Raw genomic sequence first — 24,021 nt, 5'->3', positions numbered from 1 at the left:
GCAGGGGCCCCCCACCACCGAAGACCCCAGGCCCCCGGAATCCTCTGAGCGGCCCTGCCTGTGACCCTCATTGTGCCAACTGGCAAAGGGCACAGAGGTAAATCAGTGGTACAGGAGTCCCCTGGGTCTGGTGTCTATATCCTAGTCTCCCAAAGAATGCCACTTAAGGCCTCTAATGAAAGCCTACACCACACTGGTCATCATAATCATTGGTATATTGGAAGATACATTGGAAATTATGTTCTTAAGGCCTTGCAGTTAAAGGGAGTGTGCATTCCTTGAGACAAACGTCTCCAGATGGGAGGTGAGAGATGCTTATCTCCTTACTTAACCATTGTGTAGTGTGTATCTTATAACAGAAGTCTATTACCGTACCAAGTCAAATGCTAATGAAGATCTTGGGGGGGGATGGGGAACTCCAAAAGAAAATTAACAGTGTGGGGTGACCCTGTCTTCAGGCGAAGATCGAAAGGTCTGGTATATCTGGGATGTAGATGAACCCACCCCCAGGTATCCTTTAGTCTGAGAAGGCAATTGCCAGCAGGCTTTATCTTATGAAAAAAAGATCTCAGCCATCCTGGGCAAAAATGCTGGGAAAAGGATTTGGGGTAAGCTATGCTGTAGTAGACAGGGGAAAGCCTTGTGAGTTAAGTTTAGGCTCTAGAAAGCATGTTATGATTTTGTTTTATATGTAACCATTTATTTCCAATATTCTTATGTGCTATCATTTGAATCTCTGTTCTTTGATAATAAATTTATTCTTGTTTTCACTTCAAATATATTTGAGTGCTCTGTGTTAAGTGGAATGGTGATCCTGGGTTAAAACTAGTAAGCTAATATGTACTACTCCTTTGGGAGTAGAGAATCTGAGTGAGTTCAGTGGAACAAGGGGTGGACACTACAAAGGGACACTTGAGGACTATTGTGTTTGAAACGTGCCATGAGATCTTTAACTACCACCTGCATAGCCTGAGAAAAGGGGTTTTGGTTGAATATTTCATACCGTTATATCCCTAGCCCATCCAGGATAATGCAAAACTGACCCAGACACAAAGAGACTGATTCTTCATTGCTGTGTACCTTGACCAAGTGAACATGACTATGCCAAGCAGATATAAAATACTAGCAAATCCAAATGGGAGTGTTTCACTCTGTTTTTGCACAGGTGTGACCATGCAAGGTTTAAGGCAGTGGAGAGTCACACCCAGTATGACAAAGTGAACACACAGTGTTAGTGAAAAGTTAAGCTCAGACACGTCAGTGGTTCTGTTTGGATGAGCACTGAAAGTTGAGATGCTGAACAAAGCTACAGAATATTAACCTATAAGTCAAGAGAACTGGAAATTTCCTAAGAACAGATTTTCTAAGAATATTTTGAAACTTCAAAACTTTCTTTCTCAGCCAAAGCTAATCATCAAATGAGATTGCTAAATTAAAAAGTATTGGCAAAAAACAAAACAAAAATGCTTTTAACCCCCTAAATCTCAAAAAATTACTTAATGCAAGATTTGGTCAAGGAATCAGGTTGTGAGAGTTATTTTATCCAAACTTGTTCACTCATCACATCATATTATTCTTTGTATTTCATCATGTGTAAGCAGAGTACCCCTATTGAAAGATCAACATTTTTATAGATGTAATATTCCACATCTGAATGATGTTTATACACAACTAATGGGCAGTACAGAGGAGAGCTGCTGCAGTATTGAATTCAGTGAGCACAAACAAATTAGTGCTAAATAAATAGGTCTCTGAGGTGGGGACTGTCTTTTCCATTATGTGTGTGTTTAGTGCCTAGCATAATCAGGCCTGAACCCCTATAGAGGCCTCTAGCACAAAACAAATAAAGAAATACAAGCACACCCTTTCAAAATGTGTCTTTAAATTTCTCAGCTTCTGTGATTCACATACCTGACACACAACATTTCTTATTACAGTTATAAATCTTGCATAGTAAATTGTGTATCTGTTAGGGAAAAATGAGTTACCTCCCACCTATTGTCTCATGGGAACTCTCAGATCTCTGCCCATCACTTGCTTGGTATAGAATCACAGGGTTAGATTGGACCTCAAGGGTCATCTAGTCTAATCCCATGCCAAGATGCAGGATTTGTTGGGTCTAAACCATCCAAAACAGATGGTTATTCAGCCTCCAGTAAAAGGTAAGATTGCTTATTTAAACACATTAGATGATAGCAACATTTTCCCTCAAAATCACCTCTTGCTCAAGTTAATGAACACTATGCTGTAACGTTAACTACCTTCAGATTTATTTCTACTCCTCGCCTATGAGTGAGTGAGTTCGTTAGCTGCTGACGAGAACTAATTGTTTAAGGGTTTTTAAGACTAGGACCTTATGGGGTAGATTCTTCCATTCTCTCATGTTGAATAGCATCTTAATCCATGATTATTCCCACAAAAACTAGTGGACTACTTGTGAAGTAAGGCGATACTCAACATAGTCAAGGGGGGTAGAACCTTGCCCTAAATAATCTGTATTGTACTTAAAAACATAAGAACAGCCATACTGAGTCAGATCAAAGATCCATCTAGTCCAGTATCCTATCTTCCAACAGTGGCAATGCCAGGTGATTCAAAGGGAATGAACAGAACAGGTAATTGAGTGGTCTATCCCGTCGCCCATTCCCAGCTTCTGGCAAACAGAGGCTAGGGACATCATCCCTGTCCATCCTGGCTAATAGCCCTTGATGGACCTATCCTACATAAGTATACCTAGTTCTTTTTTGAACCCTGTTATACTCTTGGCCATCACAACCTCCTCTGGCAAAGAGTTCCATAGGTTGACTGTATGTTGTGTGAAGAAATACTTCCTTTTGCTTGTTTTAAACCTGCTGCCTATTAATTTCATTGGGTGACCCCTGGTTTTTCTGTTATGAGAAGGAGTAAATAACACTTTCTTATTTACTTTCTCCATACCAATCATGATTTTATAGACCTCCATCATATTCCCCCTTAGTCGTAGTTTTTCCAGGCTGAAAGGTCCCAGTCTTATTAATCTCTCCTCATACGGGAGCTGTTCCATATCACTAATAATTTTTGTTGCCCTTTTCTGAACCTTTTCCAATTCCAATATATCGTGTTTGAGATGAAATGACGAGATCTGCAAGCAGTATTCAAGATGTGGGTGTACCATGGATTTATATAGAGGCAATATGATATTTTCTGTCTTATCTATCATTTTCCTAATGATTCCCCACATTGTTAGCTTTCTTGACAGCTGCTGTACATTGAGTGGATGTTTTCAGAGAACTATCCACAATGACTCCAAGATCTCTTTCCATCATTTTATATGTACAGTTGGGATTATGTTTTCCAATGTGCTTTACTTTGCATTTAATCATTGAATTTCATCTGCCCTTTTGTTGCCCCGTCACCCAGTTTTGTGAGGTCCCTTTGCAATTCTTCGCAGTGTGCTTTGGCCTTAACTATTTTGAGTAGTTTTGCCACCTCACTGTTTACCCCTTTTTCCAGATCATTTATGGATATGTTGAACAGTACTGGTCCCACTACAGACCCCTGGGTCTGTAGTTATACAATATAAAACTATAAGTTTGGTATAAAAAGGACATGTACTGCAAGGCACGGTCCTTTCTCAAGACCTGGCACAACACTAGAGCTTGGTAAAAAGTAAAAATGATTTTGGTAACTAGTACATATATGTCCACAATTCAAACCCTTTGGCTAGTTTAGTGTGGCTGAGTTTCTGCCCAAGAGTGGTTAGGATTGAAATAGCAGTTTTACCAGTATGAACTGAGCTCAAAGTTGGCAGAACGGTGTGAGGAAACTCATATAGCAGTTAGCTACATGATTCCTGGCCTTAGCCTGTGCCAGTAGTCTCTCACTTTTATGAGATTAGACATTTTATGACAAAAAGTATGCTGCAATATGCTGTATCTTGCTTTGTCCAATTTATTGGTTTACAAGAAAATCCATGTAAAAGGTGAAAAGAAAAGCTATGATTTGTAACATAACAAGAGGCTGCAGCAAACATTTTACTTCCTATGTATTTAAGCACCACAAGGTAGCCGTTATTCAGTACTTAAGTCTTTTCTTTCTCAACAGATAGGTTGTTGTATTGTTTGATTCTTGGGTCAGTTTTGCATAAAATAGTTAAAGATCTGCAATGATGCTACAGCATACAGGGATGAAGAATGCAATATTAGACTGCTTATTATGTTACTTTTGATTAATACAATCAGAGTCTGAAAGTGCAGCTGACATGATGTTTGACCTTTAGTATTGCTATCCCTTACTCGGCGCATAGAAGTCCAAGATTCTTTTGTCTTTCTGCAGAGCAAGTTTGGGTCACGGTAGACAGTTACAGACTGCTGTTTTAAAGCCATATAAATCATGCAAAGAATGGAGGGAGACTTTGGCTGTGATTTTGTTGATGGATTTATTAAGCTTTTGTTATATTTATGTTGCTGCCAGGGTACTATTATCTGTCGGCACTTGCCATGATCTGTATTTTTAAGATGTGGTCAGAGGAGGTATTTGTGAAGGGTGGTCAGAGCTAGGCATGGGCACTCTTATGGAGCATACATTTGAATAACTATATAAATATCTCACACACACACACACACACACAGAGCTCTGAACCTCAAGATTTCACAGTTCCTGCAGAGGATGTTCTGCAAGACACTGAACGCTGAAGTTCTTTAAAATAAAAATAACCATCCCCTCCATTCCAAAAATACAGAAACTACTTTCCCACAGGATAAATGTAATTGTAAAGCTCTAGTGCTTTGCTTGTGTGTGTTCTCTGTCTCTCTGCACATACAGATAGACCCACACACATCTATGTCACATACGCAGTTTATGATAAGTATTATGATTCACAGAATGGACTAACTGGTTGGGGAAGTGAAATTTAGCACAAAGCTTGTCAATAGCTTCATTGTCACTTTTAATTATCTGAAATCATTAAAGAACACAACTCTTTAAAACAGAGCAACAGTAGCAGCAGGATAATATATGGAAACCTCTGGCAGTTTGGCAGCTCCAGGGAATGAGCTCTCTGCTGCCTTCTATTGGTGTTCTATTGGTGAGCTAGAATGAGCAAGCCTTATTTGCATGTTTGTTACTCTCCCTCCCAGTGAGGGCATTTTGATTAAAATTCATAAAAATGGGGTCCTGATCCATGACTGGAATTCCTAGATGCTACAATAATACAAATAAATAATAATATTCTTATTATGTGACAAAAGGGCAATACAACTGTACTTGATATGACCAGAGTGAAGATATGCCCTAACCAAAACTGCTGGGTAATGGAAATTAGAAAAACAGACTCCTACTTTGTAGGGAGGAGTGAATCCTTAGTAGCAAAGGCTCTACTCAACTGTCCTGCATACAGTACTACTGAACTGTCTCCAGGTACAATGACAGAGCTGAATGACCATGGGCAAGGAGCTGGATCCAGCATCTACCAGCACCCCTAAGAGCTGTGATCACTATAGCTGAGTTAGGAGCTGGAAGACCTAGATCTGGAATTGTGACTAGAGGTGAGAGATGGCATGGAGACAGTGGTGCAGTGACAGTGATACAGAGGCAGTTAGGAGCGACAGCACATAAGACAGCTGTGCAGCTAGAGGCAACAGCACAGCACAGAGATGGCATCATGGCTACAGGCAGAGACAGTGTCTCTTCATGGAAGTCAGGCAGACCTTCTTCCCCCCTGCAGGGGCCTGAGATAGACCTGCCCGAGTGCTGGGCTCTGGGACTTCATTAACCACTGACAACAAACCAGGACTGTTTGTCAATCCAAGGTTGAAACCAGCAGGCCAAGAGACCGACACAAAGAACTACTGCCCAAGGTGGGCATTTTACTTACAATTTGTACAAACATACTTTAAAGTTATTGGTTTTTGTTTCCCCAAATTAATGCTGTGGTCGTTTCCCCCTTAATAAAGTTCTTTGTGTTGTACACAGATTGTGCTTGCAAGAGAGGAAGCAGTGTTTGTTAAGGCTGGCCAGGGAAGGTATTTAGTTTCTCCCAGGTTTCTGGGTTGGGATTTGCGCCAGTGGCATTTGTAAATTTCAAGAGGAACCCCTAGATATTTGAACACAGCCTGTTTCACTGCTGACAGCCCATGGCAGAAGGGTTACATAATTTTAATCTATGTCTAATCCCAAGGCTAGCACTGATATTGCAGTGTTGCTATGTGATATTAGGTGTTCAAGGAAAGATGTGTTCAATCTAGCAGTCACCTCTTAACTGGCAGTAAGGGGTTGCTGGCCCTAGCCAGGTAATTGATTAACACTAGCACTGTCCTGGCTGAACAGACCCTTGTTAAAATGAAGTCAGCGGATCAGCAGAAGTACAGTTAGTATCTAGGAAGAATTTCAAGGTGATGGGCAAGAACAAAGGAAAGGATGGGTATGAAAAAGCCTGAGTTAAAATGATAATTGTAGGGAGAGAGACACGTAGGAAAACACTGAAGTAAAAAGGAAAAATAGCCTCCCCTATGTCATTGCCATCTGATCCTCCCTTTAAACTTAGTTCTATCAGCAAAACAGCAGTCTTCTCGGTGAAGCAGTCAAGCTCTCCAGCTATATAAATACCAAGTGACAGAAGAAAAAAGGAAGTCTAATTCTCCTGTCAATACATATTGAAAAGTCCCATTAGCATCAATGGGACTTGAACAGACGAATGCAAGGGAAGAGCAGACCCTAAATGAGTTAGGGCCCTATTCTTCCCTAAACGTGAGTGACATGACCTCTAATGTCAACAGGAGTGTTTGAGCAGCGCCTTTCTGAACCCGCTCTATAATTAAGTCTGCACATCGGGTAGAAAAAAAAAATCCTCACCCTCTTCTTGGAGTCTGGCTTTGCTAACAAAAAAAACGGAATTAAAATAAAGTTCAACTCCAGCCTTCTTCCCAGGATTGACTGCTCCAAGAGACTGCTATCCCAAGACTGCTTAGTTCCTCCACCCTAGATCCTCCATCTCTCTTAAGAGTTACTCCCACTTCTCTTACATTCAGTTAGGGAAATATGTCACCTGCCATAGAAATTCAGAGCCAGTTTAACTCTTCCTCCCATAACGGCAACATCTGTTCAGAGAGTGGAGTAGTTTAGGCCAACACCGCCAACCCGTTACAAGTCTTTACTTTATGATGTTCTGCATAAAAGACAGAAATCAAAGCTAAAAATATCCATATAGCCCCAGCAGAATTTCACAGATAAGACTGAGGCACTTTGCCAAGCAGCAGCTGCTAAATACAGCAAGAGTTGAAGCTTTTTCTTGGGTGTTTGCTGCAGAGGGTCAGAAGGGGCAAAAATTGCATCAAAAAGAATTCCTCCTGGTCATGCAGGCTGTAAAAGCCCTTTCTCCCCTGGTAATGGTAGTAGTATGTTCAACATGCTGCAAAAGCAATGGTAGGAAAGTAAAGTGGTAACATTACATCAGGGCATGGCTGGCCAAGTCACTAACTGAACAAAATACTCCTGCAAGAGATCATATTATGGGTGGTGGGAGCATATAACACACATTAGTGGTGGACAAACCTCAAAGGATTTAGATAAGCACTTGAAATTATAAATGTTTATTCAAAATCTCTCTCAACTGTCCTAACCATAGGCTCCCAGCACCACCCTCCCCAGTAAATACCCGCTCATCTAACCAGCCTTCATCTAGCAGATCCACTTTAGCTGAGAGGAGTGGCTCAGCTGGTCCATGCTGCAGTAACTCCTCACTTAAAGTTGTCCTGATTAACGTTGTTTCGTTATGTTGCTGATCAATTAGAGAACATGCTCGTTTAAAGTTGTGCATATAACGGTGTTTGGCAGCCGCCTGCTTTGTACAGTGCTTGCTGAAAGAGCAGCCCATTGGAGCTAGCTGGTGAGGGCTTGGAACCAGGCTGGACTGGCAGCCCCCCTATCAATCAGTTCCCCACTTGCCTAAGTTCTCTGTGCAGCAGCTGTCCAGCAGGCTATCAATTGCTGGCAGTTCAGCTGTCCCTCTCCCCACTGTCATGTGCTGCTCCTGCCCTCTGCTCCCCGAGACTACTGCTTTCTGTGTGGATGGGAGGGGAGGAAGAGGGGGCTGTCAGGGTGTCCCCCTTCCCCCTGCTCCCACACACCACTTACCCCATCTTCCATAGAGCAGGGGAGACACACATAGAATCATAGAATCTCAGGGTTGGAAGGGACCTCAGGAGGTCATCTAGTCCAACCCCCTGCTCAAAGCAGGACCAAACCCAACTAAGTCATCCCAGCCAGGGCTTTGTCAAGCCTGACCTTAAAAACCTCTAAGGAAGGAGATTCCACTACCTCCCTAGGTAACCCATTCCAGTTCTTCACCACCCTACTAGTGAAAAAGTTTTTTCTAATATCCAACCTAAACCTCCCCCTCTGCAACTTGAGACCATTACTCCTTGTTCTGTCATCTTCTACCACTGAGAACAGTCTAGATCCATCCTCTTTGGAACCCCCTTTCAGGTAGTTGAAAGCAGCTATCAAATCCCCCCTCATTCTTCTCTTCTGCAGACTAAACAATCCCAGTTCCCTCAGCCTCTCCTCATAAGTCATGTGCTCCAGCCCCCTAATCATTTTTGTTGTCCTCCGCTGGACTCTCTCCAATTTATTCACATCCTTCTTGTAGTGTGGGGCCCAAAACTGGACACAGTACTCCAAATGAGGCCTCACCAGTGCTGAGTAGAGGGGAATGATCACATCCCTTGATCTGCTGGAAATGCCCCTACTTATACAACCCAAAATGCCATTAGCCTTCTTGGCAACAAGGGCACACTGTTGACTCATATTCAGCTTTTCGTCCACCGTAACCCCTAGGTCCTTTTCTGCAGAACTGCTGCCCAGCCATTCGGTCCCTAGTCTGTAGCAGTGCATGGGATTCTTCCGTCCTAAGTGCAGGACTCTGCACTTGTCCTTGTTGAACCTCATCATATTTCTTTTGGCCCAATCCTCTAATTTGTCTAGGTCCCTCTGTATCCTAGCCCTACCCTCCAGCGTATCAACCACTCCTCCCAGTTTAGTGTCATCTGCAAACTTGCTAAGGGTGCAGTCCACACCACCCTCCAGATCATTAATGAAGATATTGAATAAAACCATGACAGGGCTCAGGACGAAGGGAGCTTGCTGGCAGCAGCTGCGGTCTCAGCAAGCTGATCTAATTAACAAGCCAGTGTACTTGAGTAGGGTCAGCGTACTTAAAGGGGAAATACGCATCTCTCTCTCTCACATACGGTGTGTGTCTGTCTGCGATGCTGTCTCCCCTCCCTCCATTCTTGCTGCCTTGTAGAGTGTGAGAGTTAACCCTTGAGGGCTCAGCCAATTGCTAGTTCATCATTTAGCAGTAAGGCTTTCCCAGGGAACTATCCCATCCTCTGACTCCTCCACCTCAACCAAGCTTCACAATCATCATCACTGTGTACCAGTATTAAATTGTTTGTTTAAAACTTATACTGTGTGTGTGTGTGTGTGTGTGTGTGTGTGTGTGTGTGTGTAAAATATAGTCTTTTGAAAAAAATGTCCCTGGAACCTAACCCCCTCATTTACATTAATTCTTATGGGGAAATTGGATTTGCTTAACATTGTTTCACTTAAAGTCACATTTTTCAGGAACATAACTACAACATTAAGTGAGGAGTTACTGCATCTTGCTAGGAAGCAGGTTTCCTCTTTAGAGGACAGTGAGGTAGACAGCTTTCCCAAATCCCACCTGGATGCAATAGGTAGGGACCATGTGGAACTCAGTTCTATTGAACTATATTTCAAAATGGAAAGGCACTCTGGGACTTCCTGGAAAGCAGTGATGGATAGTAAAATTCCAGAGCACATTAGATAGCTCCTTCCCTTCCTGCTAACCTTGGGATAGGGATTTATACTTGTTCTGGGGATTTTACAAACTCAGAGGAACACAATGGGTCACAAGTTATACAGAAGATTGGTGATACAGTACATTTGCATTTAAAAATACTGTATCCGCGTCCCAGAAGGATTGGTGGGTCTTGCTGACACCAAGCCCACTGAGAAGGAAATAGATCTCTTCAGGGATAGGAGAAGCCCTCTCCTACCCCCAAAAGATCCACTGCAACAGGCAAGTAAATGAGGTTCAGAACTTTTTCTAACCTTCAAAGTATTTGCTTCACATTTTGGTTTAGGGACAGGTGAAGGTTTGGACCAGTGCTTATTTTATTCAAACCGGTCTGTCCAACACTCCTACATGTCTTCATTCACTGCCTCCCCATTTGTTTTTTGTCCTAGTAAGTTTTGGTTCTTGAAAGCAGTTAAGTATTTTTATTCCAGGGAACCAACATTAACCAAACCATAACAATAGAATGACCTAGTGGTGATGTCTAACACCAGACCTTCCAGTACTCAAGCAGTAAGTGAACTGTGACATAGGCAGGCTGAAGAAGAGGATGGAAGTAATGACGAAAAAAAAACCCCAAAACAAACAAAAAACAAAACTAAAAACCAACAACCCCTGGTTAAATACTGGCTACCTTGTGTTATTCATAATTAAAGAGAAAGAAACCTAGTGGTTCATAATTGGAGTAGCTGAATCACAGAAACCGAGCAGAGGAAAATGTCTGGCAATTTAAAATCATCTAGCCAGCCTCCTTATGCTGTTAAAGATAGAACACGTCTGAGTGGCCATATGGATGAGCCTGCATTCTAAACATAAAGCTGCATATACATCTCTCACTATTATTATGTGATATTTTCCATGCAGTACTTCATGCCAGACTTTAAAGCTAGGTAGTGTCCCGTGCTGCTTATAAATGGACAAAGTGCACATTTTAAAACATGGAGTATAGAAAGACCAGAATATATCTTGCTTACAGCAGCAAAAATGGAAAATGTATTAACACAGAAGGAGCCATTTTGTTGCTGGTGAAAAAGGGAAGCAGAATGAACAGCAGTGCAGAAATATACTGGAAAAAATGTGTGCAAGTCACAGTGTGCTGTACACAACTATTCACTTATAAAGTATTTCCGAGCTTACCAAAGAAGTATCAAGCATCCCCTATGTTCATAAATATGTACAATTTTGCTGCAGTTGAATGAAATTTCACACGCTGTGCTTCTTTTATTACAAGTTTGTGCAAAAGACAATTTGTCCATTATTTAGGCGTTTGTTATATTCTCCAGTACATGTGCATCTTAACTGATGTGGACAAGAGTTCTACCATCAAATACAAATCATAACAACAGCTGTCTTTTAGTAAATACTGTAAGATGACCTGCACCTCTCCTGCCAAAACCAATCACATACACTAAGGATGCCAACCTGCTGTCTTTCATCTGTTCTCCTGCCCCGAAAGGTAGACCTACGTTCTCTACCTTGTGTCATAACCTCAATGTACAAAAGTACAATTTTACCTTATACTGTACTAAGATTTATAAAATAGAGAGGAATCCCATTTCATTTCAGCCATCTGTTTCTGAGAAAGAAAGAACTGGAATGATGTTGAGTGATGGAAGCTCTCTGTACTGTCTCCACTTGCTCCTTTCTTTTTATTTATTTATTTTTTTAGTGCTGTTCCAGTAGATTTTAAAGCTTACTTACAAGAGCCAATGTATCAGATATACCTAACTGTCCCACCTCCTGGCTCACATTATAAAGAAAGATTTCTTCCCACCCTCTGTCTACACACACCAATCGCCCGCCCCCGCTGGTCAGTGCATGTTACATGCCCCTATATACACAATCCAAAGAGAATATCCGAGTGTTACAGCTAATAATTTTGGAGTTTGGCTCTTAAACTCAAATTATACAGACTCCTGTGTTTAACTCGGGAAGTTCCTGTTCAATCCCTGACATTGACAGGATGGAGGCCAGCATGGAAATGGAAGCTACATCTGTACAAATAGCTTATTTTTTTTTGTTAGCAGGCAGTTCCAAAAAAGTGAAAAATAATGTTAGTTCCACCCAAACCCAAAATTTTTCAGAATTGTCAGCAAATCAAAAAAGTTGGAAATGTTTCATTCTGGGTATAAGAAAGTGTGATATTCTTCAGCGTACAATCTGGACTGTTCAGCAGCTGTGTCCCCTCAATTCTCCAAGCTGGGATTCATTTTACTCTACTTTGCTATGAGAACAACCACTCCTGGCCAGTATATGCAACATCATTCCTTGATGAATTACATGAATGCTCCGGCTAGCCGCTCATGAATTATATATAGGACGACACCAGCAACTTCCCAGTCCCAGATAGTCCCCCAGAAATGTTCATTTTATACTGCCCAGCACCCTCCTGCATAATACAAGCTCATAGACAGTCTGATATTTCATTAATGGAAATTGATATGCACAGTCCTGTTATCTCAAGTGAAGCTTCCCAACACCTCAATCCAAACACACACTGGTTTAGATAAAATCAATAAATCTAGTTTATTAACTACAGAAAGACATATTTTAAGTGACTACAAGTAATGAGGCATAAAAGTCAGAACTGGTCACAAAGGAAAAAAATATAAGAGGCAAACTAATATCTAACTTATCAAGCTAAGTGTACTTAAAAGCAAAAGGTTTTTCCTCACTATAAGCTTACAGCAGTCTGGCTGGATTGCTTCAGCCAGGACCTCCCCACGGTTCAATAATGCTTCTTTTGTCTTTAAGATGTTGATGTTGTGAGTAGAGATGGGGAAAGAGGTGATTTGGGTGGCACTGTTTCTCATTCTTATACCCCTCTTCCCAATTTGAGGATTACCTCCAGCTGGGGCTCAGGCAATAGTCTGTTTACATGGAAAAAACCCAGTTGTGTCTTTGCCAATATGTAAATTTCTCACTCACACCCTTCTTCCTGCCAAAGAATGGCCATTAGCCAGGTGATAGTTCTGGATAGTCCATTTTATTATGCCAATACCTGGCCAGGGCATCAGTGTGTCTTTTTGACTCTGAAGAACTGGTTTGGGTCTGCTTTTCTAACTTTGGAACATGTTACAGCAATGTTATACAGTAGAATCTTATAAACTTTACATACAATGGTGCCACACACATTTTACCAGGACAATAATGCTCAGCAGATTATGAGTTTTAAAAATGATACCTCAAAAGGCATACTTCATACAAAATTTATCATAGTTTTGTAAAAAAGGTGAACATAATGTAGTCTGTCACACAAAGTGTTTTGGTTTGGGCATTACAAAATCAAAGAAATAAAGGGCTGGATTCACAAAAAACAGCATAGAGGCACTGATAGTCTGCGTGTATCCAACAGTCCATCTGTATATCAAGAACGTTTTGCTTTGCCCAAAATAGTTTCCTAAGTGACAGCTATAAAAATAGAATTAATATTCTTTAAGACTAAACTTTTATGTAAATTGTAACTTAGAAAATACCAGCATTTCATATTTCTATAGACTATGTTTGATTTTCACCCCCAAAATGTCAACTAAACACCACCATACTGTATTTATTATTGTAACGGGGTTGCACTCACCTCTCAACAGTGCCCCCTGGCCGAGAGCATTTGCCTGCACTCTCTCTCTTGGCAGGTCTTCAGTGATTCAGCCCTCTGGCCGAGTCGCATACACTGTCCACCTGTGATAAAAGCAACGCAAACCCATTTTGGGGTACAAGTCCAACAGGAGCCTCTCTCAGTGCCCTCTGTGAAGTCTCTCTGTTTGTCCCTGATCCAGAATAGAGCAGTGCTCCAGGGATCCTTCCCTGGAGGCAGTGTCTTCTCCCTTTCTGGCCCCAACTCTTCAGCTGGCCCACTACAGTTCAGTCCCCTTTTTGGAGTGCCTCAAAGTTCAGGCCACTTTCCCAGTGGCTGGGGGGTGGGTGGGGGGAATCTGGGCCCATCCTCTACTCCGGGTCCCAGCTGAGGGACCCTATAGATAGCAGCTGTTCACAACGTCTCTTTAAATAAACTGCATTGCTGCTATAATTCCCTGGGCCATTTCCCTGTGGCTCCCACACACTCTTCACCCTTACCTCAGGACCTTGTCCTCATGGAGTCCCAGCAGCCAGCCTGGAGCATCATCCACTCTCTTTCAGCTCTAGCAAGGAACTGAACTCATTCTGGCCCTGCAGCTGTTCTTATACTGACCTGCTGGGCCATGGTTGGATGCTTCCCACACAGCAACTCTAGGCAGCTTGGAGGACCTCTCTACTGCCCTTCTCTGGGATGGGGTGTGGCAGGGCCACAAGAATATTTTATAAACACAAGTTGTGTTTTATTTTGTATTTTCAATATACAGGTCTTCAATGTTTCCACTCATTTAAAAGGGAGCAAAATATAACACTTGACCTGTACCTACATTATCCACGCTTCCTGAATTTTATGACTTCCTTTACAGATGAATTCAAATTCACCCATATTTTCAATTCTGCTTCCATTTTGCCAACTGCTCAGTACTTAGAGAATCTATTTTATTTTGCAAACACAAGAATACAGGGTTCCTCTCTTCACAAATTTTCTTTACCTTGACTGGCCACTCTGACTGGTTCATGTTACACTGAAAAACTAACAATGGCTTCTTTTCTCATCTCTGCTGTGTTTGGACAACAAGTACACCATAGAATCAAAAAACTGTAGCAAGCGAGATAAACATGATAATTAACATGTCAGAAAGCTATCAGGAATATGTAACAAATAATCCCACAAGACCAATCACTCCTTGTTTGGATGATGATTTATTTTGCTTTGTGGGCATATTTGCCATGCCAAACCTGTTCCTTGCAATCTCTGTTTCCTTGAGATATCTGAAAAACTAAGCTTCAACACGCATACTGTATTTTTCCAAATATTAGTGTGATAAAAAGCCTTGATCGCTGCCTTGCTAACTAGAACATGTAGCTATTACTTTGCATTTTCCCTCTTTATTCCATTTTAAAAATCAAAATAGATAAGCACTAACAGAAGCCACTGTTACCAATATCAAGGAGGCACACACACACAAGATATTTGAACAAATTGAAATTCTACATGTCAGTAGCAGTCAGGCTACTGTTGAAAACTGCTAGATAATTAAATCCAAGAAAGAACTGCAAATTTTGGACCTCTCATAATGATGTGATGTGGTGTCAGGCACAGATAAGCAGTTCCAAAAATACAAAGATTTCACATCATATCATCTTAAAAAAAACAGAAGAAAAGAAAAGAAAAGAAAAGAAACCAATTGTTTGGACAAACTGTTCAAACCAGTTGGTCATGTTGTAAAAGTCAACGAATTGCTTTGCTTGGTTCTCTATCTCTCTCACAATGTCAGGAACAAACAGTAGTAGTAATGCTGAGAACACTTTAACCCTATACATTTCCATAATATATAGGCATATATTATATAAATACCAGTTATTACATACTGTGGTTGCCATTGGAAAGTTGACCATAAATGTGGTGTTTGTGGCATTATTAACATAGAATTTGAATGATGACAGTTAAGAGGTGATTATAAACACACACATACTATGTACATTGTGCATTCTTTATCTGTATCAGGCCAGCAAGGCTGAATGGATAGGAAGTATGGTCAGTAGGATGCACCATGGCAGAATTTAGCCTGTTTGCTTTTCTTTACTAGCACAAGATTCAAGCCACACTGGATATGAATAAACAAACAACAAAAATCAGTGGCTCTCCACTTCTACCATAAACAGTTCTGCTGAAAATAAAATTATTTCCATAAAATAAACTTTGGGGCAGATTCTGAGTTCATAAGAAGCATAAAGACAGACGAACTTCCTTGAAATCAATGTTCTTACAGCAGTAAAAAAATAAAAATTAAAATAAAAAAAAACATCAGAACCAGACCCAATATTTATGAAACAGTAACACTATACATATTTAGGACTAGGGTTGCCAATATTGGATAGGTATATTCCTGGAGGTTTCATCCCATGATCATAATCTTTAATTAAAAATAAATTTGTAATTCCTGGAGACCACAAGACAATCCTCAAGAGCTGGCAACCCTATTTAGGACCCAATCCTGCAGTCCTACATAGGCAAAACTCTGCTTTACTAGGAGTTTTAAATGTGAAAAATTTGACTGCAGGATTAAGCCCTAAGTAGAATTTCTTCATGATTTGGATAGGCTAATTCTTGTCCATGTTCTTAGTTACGTATCTTATTGTGAATCACAGGTATATGTGGGTAAGCTGTTTAGTAGCAATCCAGGTTCAAACACAGTCAGATGTGAGTGCAAGTCCTGGAAGCCACAGTTCAAATAGGAACTTCAGCTCTCAGATCTCAAACGTTTGCCAGTTCTCATTTCAATTAGAATGAGTTATCTACGAGAACAGATTTAAACATTGGTGACTTATTTAACTCCCAGACACATATTCATATTCCCAGAAGAAGCTACACATGACTGAGACACACATGATTGCGAACAGAGATGGAAATTAATATTTATCATCCTAATGAACACACTCCTACTGCAATCAAGATTCATTTTCAACAGTATCTGTGGGAGAAAGTGTTGGAGGAGTAAGATTTTTTTTTTCCAATCTCCATCTCTCCTTCCCTTTCTTACAAATTGCAAAAAGTTGTATTGAATTTTTTGTACTGAAAATAAAACAGGCTGTAGGCAAAACAAGAGCCAGAGCTAAGGTCACAGATGGACTGAAAGACTTAGCTTCACTGGGACCTCCCTCTACAAATAGAAAAATAATACTAATCTTTTGTAAGTGTATTATTTTCATAGGGGACAGAGCAGGACATATTGCCTTTCATTCACATTTAGCCTTTCACTTGTTTTGTGAACTTTTATTGGGTACTCTCCTGGCATTTCCCCAGCTTTGTAGGTTTTTGTCTGTCTTTTGACCTGTGAATTATCTCAAATTCTAGAAGCTCTCCCTCACATCCATCCAAAACACACACACACACACACACACACACACGGAAGCGCTATTGGAATGAAGTCCTTACAATGTAAGCAAGAAAAAAGTGGTATGAATAATGTGTGACATGCATCAAAAGTCTTGAAAATAACTTCAGACTATGAAAATACCTTTCAACAGTTAGAAGGAATGGCACATACTATGGTATTTTAATCAAAAGTTGTATCAAGCTTGTAACAATATAGGGAATCTAATGTTTCTCTTGTGCTATGACTTCCTAGGGAGAATGTCACCCGAGTGTCTCTAGATCTCTGGGCTGTAGTAGGCAGAAGTACCTGTGTTTAGTGTACTAAGAATAAACTACACTTGGATACATAAAGCCAATTATTTCAGTGCATATTATTTCAAACATTTACTAATTCAAGAGGCATTGAAACAAAGCTAAAAGAATTAGTAGTGAATATCACTTCTGAAAGCATCTGTTTTCAGATAAAGAAGTCAGAAGTAATGAATGCAGTTTTAATAGTAAGTTAACTTCTGATTAAAATTTAAACTATTACTCCAGCAAAGAAGTACATAGAGAAATTTTAACCTCAAAACATCCCTTATCAAAGACATTCAGCATGTGAATTGTAGGATACAAAAGAGCGTGAACTGGCATTTATTTACCATTATCTAAGTACATAAGTTTTCTTTAAAAAAATGTATTTTTTAAATTAGTAACCACTTGAATCTTTATTTCCTCTATGGTAATTCAATTCATTAAACATAATTCTGAGTGTCTGGACATAATTAACTTTTATGAATATAATCAATATTAATAATATAAAGTGTCAGGATTGTGGAATTCATTTATGGTTTCTAAAATCTGAATATTCAGAAAACATGGGACTGAATAAAAAGATCATTATTCATAATTCAATTACAACTAACTTCAAAACACACTCTTACATTCAGTACAAAGAACTCAAAATGACAGACTGAGGGAGCAACTTGATTGGCTAATGAAGATTCTGAGCTGTGTAATAATTGAATTGGATGAAACTCATTAGCTAAAACAATAAAGCAGACATTTTATAAACACAACTACACTGTTCATAACAATGTAATGTATACAGTTTCCATGGATTGAGACATACATATGTAAAACAATGATACATCCTGCTGTACCCATCAATACTGTATATTAAACATAGGTTAAACCAAAGATAGATAACCTTGCCTAGAAGTGATATGTACAGTGGTGCACAAAAGCTCAAAGGCAGATGTCACAGCATATTTTTTTTATGATGCAAGACTGCTCAAGATCATCTATGGATAATGAACCATGACAACTTTGAATTTGATGAAGCATAAGTTGATAGTGAAAGAAGGCAAAGGAATGCAAGAAATATTTGAACAGTCAGCAAATGCAGACAGATTGTTTTTTGCTTATCCTTGCAATCTGAAATAGCAACATAAGAGCCATAAAAATATGCCTCCACTAATTTGACATACCCTTGAAATCAGAAAAAGCCATGTTTAGAAAATATAATTTTCTCTATAGAAAAGTATCTTGCACTAAAACATTTCACAAGCTATACAAAATCCACAAGGATACCAAATTTTTTTTGGTGTTTTTAAAATACCTTATATGATCGGCATCAATGCAGTTTTCTTTTCACAGGGAAATCTCGAGTGAAGTATGTACCAGTCAGGTTCTAAATTCTTCACTGCTCAAGCTCCCTTTTCTTTTTCACTTTAAAAAGAGAAAGTGAGAGAGATTCCATCTGAACACTGTTAGGCACCTCTCTACTTGCATTTGCTATTATCTCTTTGCCCACAACCAACTTCCGTTTAGAAAACACATTAATTATTCTTGGTTTGTTCTATCCCCTTCAGTTCTTGATTGTGAGAGGTTGAGCGGTAACAAAGGAGAATCAATCATAAGATCTACAAAAATGAACCTTGGATGAAGAAATTTCTTCCTTCTTTATGTTAACACTTTATCATTGACACATAGGGTTTTATTTATTTACTTTATTAATGTGACAATATTTTTTGTTTTCTGCACTTTTTAAAACTGAGGCAAATGTGGTGAATTTCCCATTCTAGTGCTGTCACACCAATGAGATACTTATATGCCAGCTGATAAACATGTGAGAGAATGATTCCATAGTTTTAACTTCTTGGACATTCATTTATCTTTCTGCCTGTTTGAGATTAAAGGCCATAATATATAACCAAAATTATGTGAATGTTTATCACTCTCACCCCAACACTTTGCTGATACGTACTTTAGAAAAGTCAATGGAAACTTGGGGCAACTGAAGACAGGAATCCCAGGAGTCCTTACTTTAGTCAGTGTTGAGTAAACTCTTTACTGTAAAATGTGAGGACAGAAGAATTTGCTCTGCAGGAATCACACTTTGTTTTGGGCCACAGCCCACAGGTCTTACTCAGTTAATCTACTTAATGAATTCAGTTGATTACCATGGGAGTTTTGGCTGGGTAAAGATTATGGGGACTGATCTATAGTCTACTGAAATAAATCAAAAGACTCCAATTGATTTTAATAGGCTTTGGATCAGTCTTTATAGAATTTGGCCCTCTGAGCAGGTGGCTTTTCCAATCTGCTCTATAAACACAGTTCACACAATATGGAAAGTCTTCCTTTGGTTTAGCTTTATCAACAAAGAAAACAACCACAACAACATAATGTTATGCTGGAAGGTGTTAATGACTGAGTGCAAGCAGGTCTTTTGAGCTATAGGCAATCATAGACCTCATTAAAGCTTATAGGCATGTGAGCCACCCTTCATTCATCCAAATGGAAGGAGCAGTTAAGATCATTTATGGAATAAGATACCTGAAAAACCAAACTCCCCTCCCCGCCCCCAACACTGTGCCACAGGGGAAGACCAGAGTGAGAACTAACTCAGGGAGAATGAGAGGTTTTCCCTGGGACTGATTGTGAACACAAGGGCTGGGAGGTTGTTTGGTTGCAGCTGTGGTTTTCTGTGTGGGATGTGGGTGACAAAGACAGAAAAGAAGGCATCAGTGAGGGTGGAAAGGCAGGCTTGGAAGTGATAAGCAAGAAAACTCCCTGCTGTTGCTTATTCCATTTGGGGTCAGGAAAACAGGACTTTACTCATCATCAATTTCTCCTCCTAATGAAACAATGCAGCAAGGCCCTGAATATTGGCTAACCCACTTGGACAAAGGTGCAGCAGTAACAAAGATCAGTTCAAATTTTTTCCACAGTCTTGGCTACTCATAAATTTCCACCCACACCTTACATCCGACCTCAGGTGGGGTAAATGAGTCACCTCACCTAGTGATTTAGTAGAAACAATTTTCCCCCAGATCAATACCTACTGAAGATAGTGGGGTGTTTCAGACAAACAGGTCCTTTGATACAAGTCCACATTAGGGTGCTGCATCCAAAGAGCTAAATAGCCTTTGCTGCATATTATTAACATTAGAGTTGTGACGATAGGCCCCTGTGCTAGTGCTGTACAAACGCATAATAAGAGATAGTCGCTGAACTGAAATCTAAATAGACAAGGCAGTCAAAGGACAGGAGAAATGATGTGTCCTACTCAGTTTTCAGATGGAGAACTGAGGCACAGAAAAGTAAGTGACTTTTTCACATTATTGTGAAGTTCAGGCTTTTTCCATATTTGCAAGGTCTTGGAAACAATTGTAGCAGAAGACATTAAATGCACTTTCTTAAAAATCACTGAAAAGCACAGTATTAAAATGTAAAATTGCAGAAAAACCAGGAGATTGTGCTTAGAGATATTGCTAAATATTTTCTGAATATTTTCACTAGCTTTAGACTATTTTCTTCAACTCCTCTATTAGATGCTTGAAAATATCCTCTTTTCTTCTGTGCCAGCAGGAATTTCAAAAGAACAGTTTAGTATTAATAAAATGGAATAAAATGACAAAACAGAATTATGTATAAATCCAAGATTTTTCAAAATTCCCAATGATGCATTGAATCTTCAAAGAAGATTATTTCTGTTGGAAAATAATTACTTTCAAATCTAGCTTTTCCAGAGCCACTTAAGCAGAGGCATCCTTAATTCTGCCATTTCCTAACTTTTGAGTACTTGACTTTTTAACCTTAATCATGTTTTAACATTATTTTATGTGCAATTTCTGAGATTCAAAGAAGAAAACTAAAAAAAATAAATAAATAGAAAACTCCATCCTGAGGCGTCATACTGACACTCACATCAGTTATCAACAGGTTTGGAACCTTTAAATCTACTGCCCAGACCTCTGCCACTTGAGGTAATGATAACTGATAGCAGTAGTAGCTTATTATGAGGACCATAATAAGGGGGGATGAGACACACACTTTGCCCATGAGTTTCACAGATATTTGCTAGAATGATGAAATTCAGGGGTCTTGGGTTTCATTCCAGGCTTTGGAGGGGAATGTGCTCTAGTGGGCACAGATTCTGCATGTTCCCATCCCCACTCCCCAAGCTTGATCCCTTCTGCCCTGTTCCTTCCACCCTGTCCCTTCCCAGTCCTGTCTCTTCCCCACACAAAGTTCCTTGGCCGAGTCGTATTTTCCTTGCCTACTGAGTCTTTGTCTCCAGTCCTCAGATGTCTCATGCCAGTCCCAGTTTCCTTACCCAGCTATCTCTCGTTTCCTTCTTCAAGTCCCAATCTCTGCCCTCCCCCTGATGCTCAGGCCCAGATCCACAATTGGATTTAAGTGCCTGAATCCCAGATTTAGGGTGGGAAAAAGAGGCCTCCTTTATAGCCTTTAGCCCAGCACCATAACTACTGGTTTAAAGTTCATAAGGGAGATCACCTCCTCCTCCCAACCTCCTGGATGTTGTGTAGAGTTAGACAGATGCCTAAGCCATTCTCACAGGAAACACCTTAGACACTTGACTCCAGGTGAGGGGTTCCCAGTTATGGATCCCAAGACCAGATAAGCACCTCCCTCCACCACAGACTTAGGCACTTCGCTCCATGAAAGGGATTAGGATACACTCCTCTCACCAGCGTCTCCCACTGGCTCACATAGCCAGCTCCCCACCTAGCATGCTGGCTTTTATGGATCCCATTCATTGCATAGGGACCCTAGGCACCTAACCTCCAGTTTGTGGATTCCAGTGATTTTCTAGGCACTCACAAGATAAACACTGTGGATCCAGGCCCCAGTCTCACCTCCTCCCCACACATAGTACTAATCTCTTTGCCCAGCCAGTTCCAGCCCTCCCCTGATCCTCATCTGGTTTGTCTCTCCCCACTTCCCTCCCCACCCTGATGCACAGTCTCCTTCCTGAGGGTCCTCTTCCAACCTCCAGTCCCCCCCATACCTGCTCCCTGGAACAAGAACCTGTCTCTTTGCCCAGACAGTCCCATTTCTTCTTCTGAACCACAGCTCTTTGTCAGATCTCTCTTCCACCCAGCCCTGTCTTCCCCATCATCTGCCAGTCTCCTTGTCCAACCCATCACAGTCTACCCCCTCCAACTCTCAGTTTCTCCCCTCCTCTCCCACTTTCCCCACCCCAAGCTCCTTGTCCCAACTCACTTCTTTGCTTCTCCCCCACCCCCAAGTCTCGCTTTTCTCTTCTCTGCATTCAAATCAGACAACTACCCGGGTGCCAACATGTTGTGGTGGAGGAACTGAACACAGAAGAGACAGAGTCCCTGCTCTCACCTCTAGTGCCCTGTCCTATTCCAGCCCAGAGCATCTGGCAACAGCCATTACAGGGAAAGCCTTTGTAGCCCTGGGCTGGAGCACGCTCAGTTGCTCTGTGGGGATGGAGCATGCAGTCCTGTCATGTGTAGGATCTCTGAGGGGATGTATCATGCTCAGTTGCTCTGTGGGATAAATGCTAGGAACCGTGAGAGAGTCAAGCATGCTCCCTTGGACAGAATCTTCAGAGATTTTAGCTATTAAGCTCTAGCAAGTCTCTACTGAGCATGTGCACACTGCAATTTTTCCAATATATCTTGGCCAAATTTGGGTGGATTTTCACAGGGATGTCAAAGAACAACACTCTTGACACAAAGGCCATCCCTCTTCCAATTTCAAATCCCTGCTAATTTTCCCTAATCTCATTCTTGGAAACAGCTGCACTATTTTGTCTGAAATAAAATATATAATAATAATTAATAAATGTTGACCTGAATTTGATAGGTTAGTTGTTATGGCTCACCACTGATCACATCCGACCAGAAGATTTATAGGTTCTTGTCCAATTCAGACTACAGGGTTCAAGAACTCAGAGTTCTATATCAGGAGAGGACTCTCGGGGTGCTTGGCAACAACACTTACACTGAGGACAACACCAAATTGATAAAAACTTTATTGAGATTAACAAAAGAATAATAAATGCTATGAAACTTATAACTGCTAAACAGTTAAAGAATTCCAAAACTTCTGGTGGTAACATTCTTATTATAAGCCCTAGTCTACACTGGGGGGGAATCAATCTAAGTTACGCAACTTCAGCTACGTGAATAACGTAGCTGAAGTTGACGTACTTAGATCTACTTACCATGGTGTCTTCACTGTGGTAAGTCGACTGCTGTCGCTCCCCCGTCGACTCCACCTGCACCTCTCACCAAGCTGGAGTACAGGAGTCGAAGGGAGAGCACTCGGGAATCGATTTGTCGCATCTAGACTAGATGCGATAAATCGATCCCTGCTGGATTGATCGCTGCCCGCTGATCTGGCGGGTAGTGTAGACATACCCCAAGTTCCTTAATTTAACATACTCACACCCTTCCTTAAGGACCCAGTAATAGGAGGTGAAGTTCTGGCAATGGTTCTGGCTTCCCCCAATAGTTAGAAATGTTGAGTAGTTATACTATACTGCATAAGCTGAGCTGATAGTATGATAGAAGATAGAATGATAGGTAGATAAAAAGGTAGCCTATAGAATATAGGAGAACTAAAGAATGAGCTAAAGACCAGAAGAAGTACTCAAAGAGGGCTAAAATAGCGAGTGCCAAGACACTTCCTTACCAGGTATTTTATAGGATCCTGACATTATGTAATTCAGGCCCAACCTACTATACTCAAATTTTATTTCTGTACCCAAAGAAATTTATGGGTACCCTTATCCTATAGGTTAGTGGATTATGACACTTACTCTCTATGTATTAATAAGGATTATCTCACGCCAAAAACTGCCAACCTAGGCTCTCCTGGTGACTTCCAAGCTGTGGTGTACCCTGCGGTTACCAACTGGTTGTAGACGCCGGATAAACCTGTTTAGTGA

At 40.6% G+C, this 24,021-nt stretch overlaps 1 protein-coding gene across 10 annotated transcripts in view; it reads right to left on the bottom strand.

Annotated features, from left to right (window-relative positions):
* Positions 1-24,021, bottom strand: part of SYT1 (synaptotagmin 1) — a 514,215-nt gene that overhangs the window by 383,655 nt on the left and 106,539 nt on the right. For 4 of the 10 annotated variants that reach the window (XM_044979646.1, XM_044979638.1, XM_044979614.1 and 1 more), the window contains exons 2-3: positions 18,409-18,518; positions 13,434-13,534 (exon numbers count right to left, since the gene is read on the bottom strand). The exons of 2 other annotated variants lie outside the window; for them this stretch is intronic. The gene's annotated coding sequence lies outside the window, so the exon portion shown is untranslated. The remainder of the gene's footprint in view (positions 1-13,433; positions 13,535-18,408; positions 18,519-24,021) is intronic. 4 more of the 10 variants (XM_044979630.1, XM_044979655.1, XM_044979664.1 and 1 more) reach the window with 1 other exon arrangement.

Source organism: Mauremys mutica, chromosome 1 (assembly GCF_020497125.1).
Source record: "Mauremys mutica isolate MM-2020 ecotype Southern chromosome 1, ASM2049712v1, whole genome shotgun sequence".
Classification (NCBI taxonomy): Eukaryota; Metazoa; Chordata; order Testudines; family Geoemydidae; genus Mauremys; species Mauremys mutica.
Note: the sequence above shows the minus strand (reverse complement) of the source record. Positions and strands in the feature narration are given on the sequence as shown.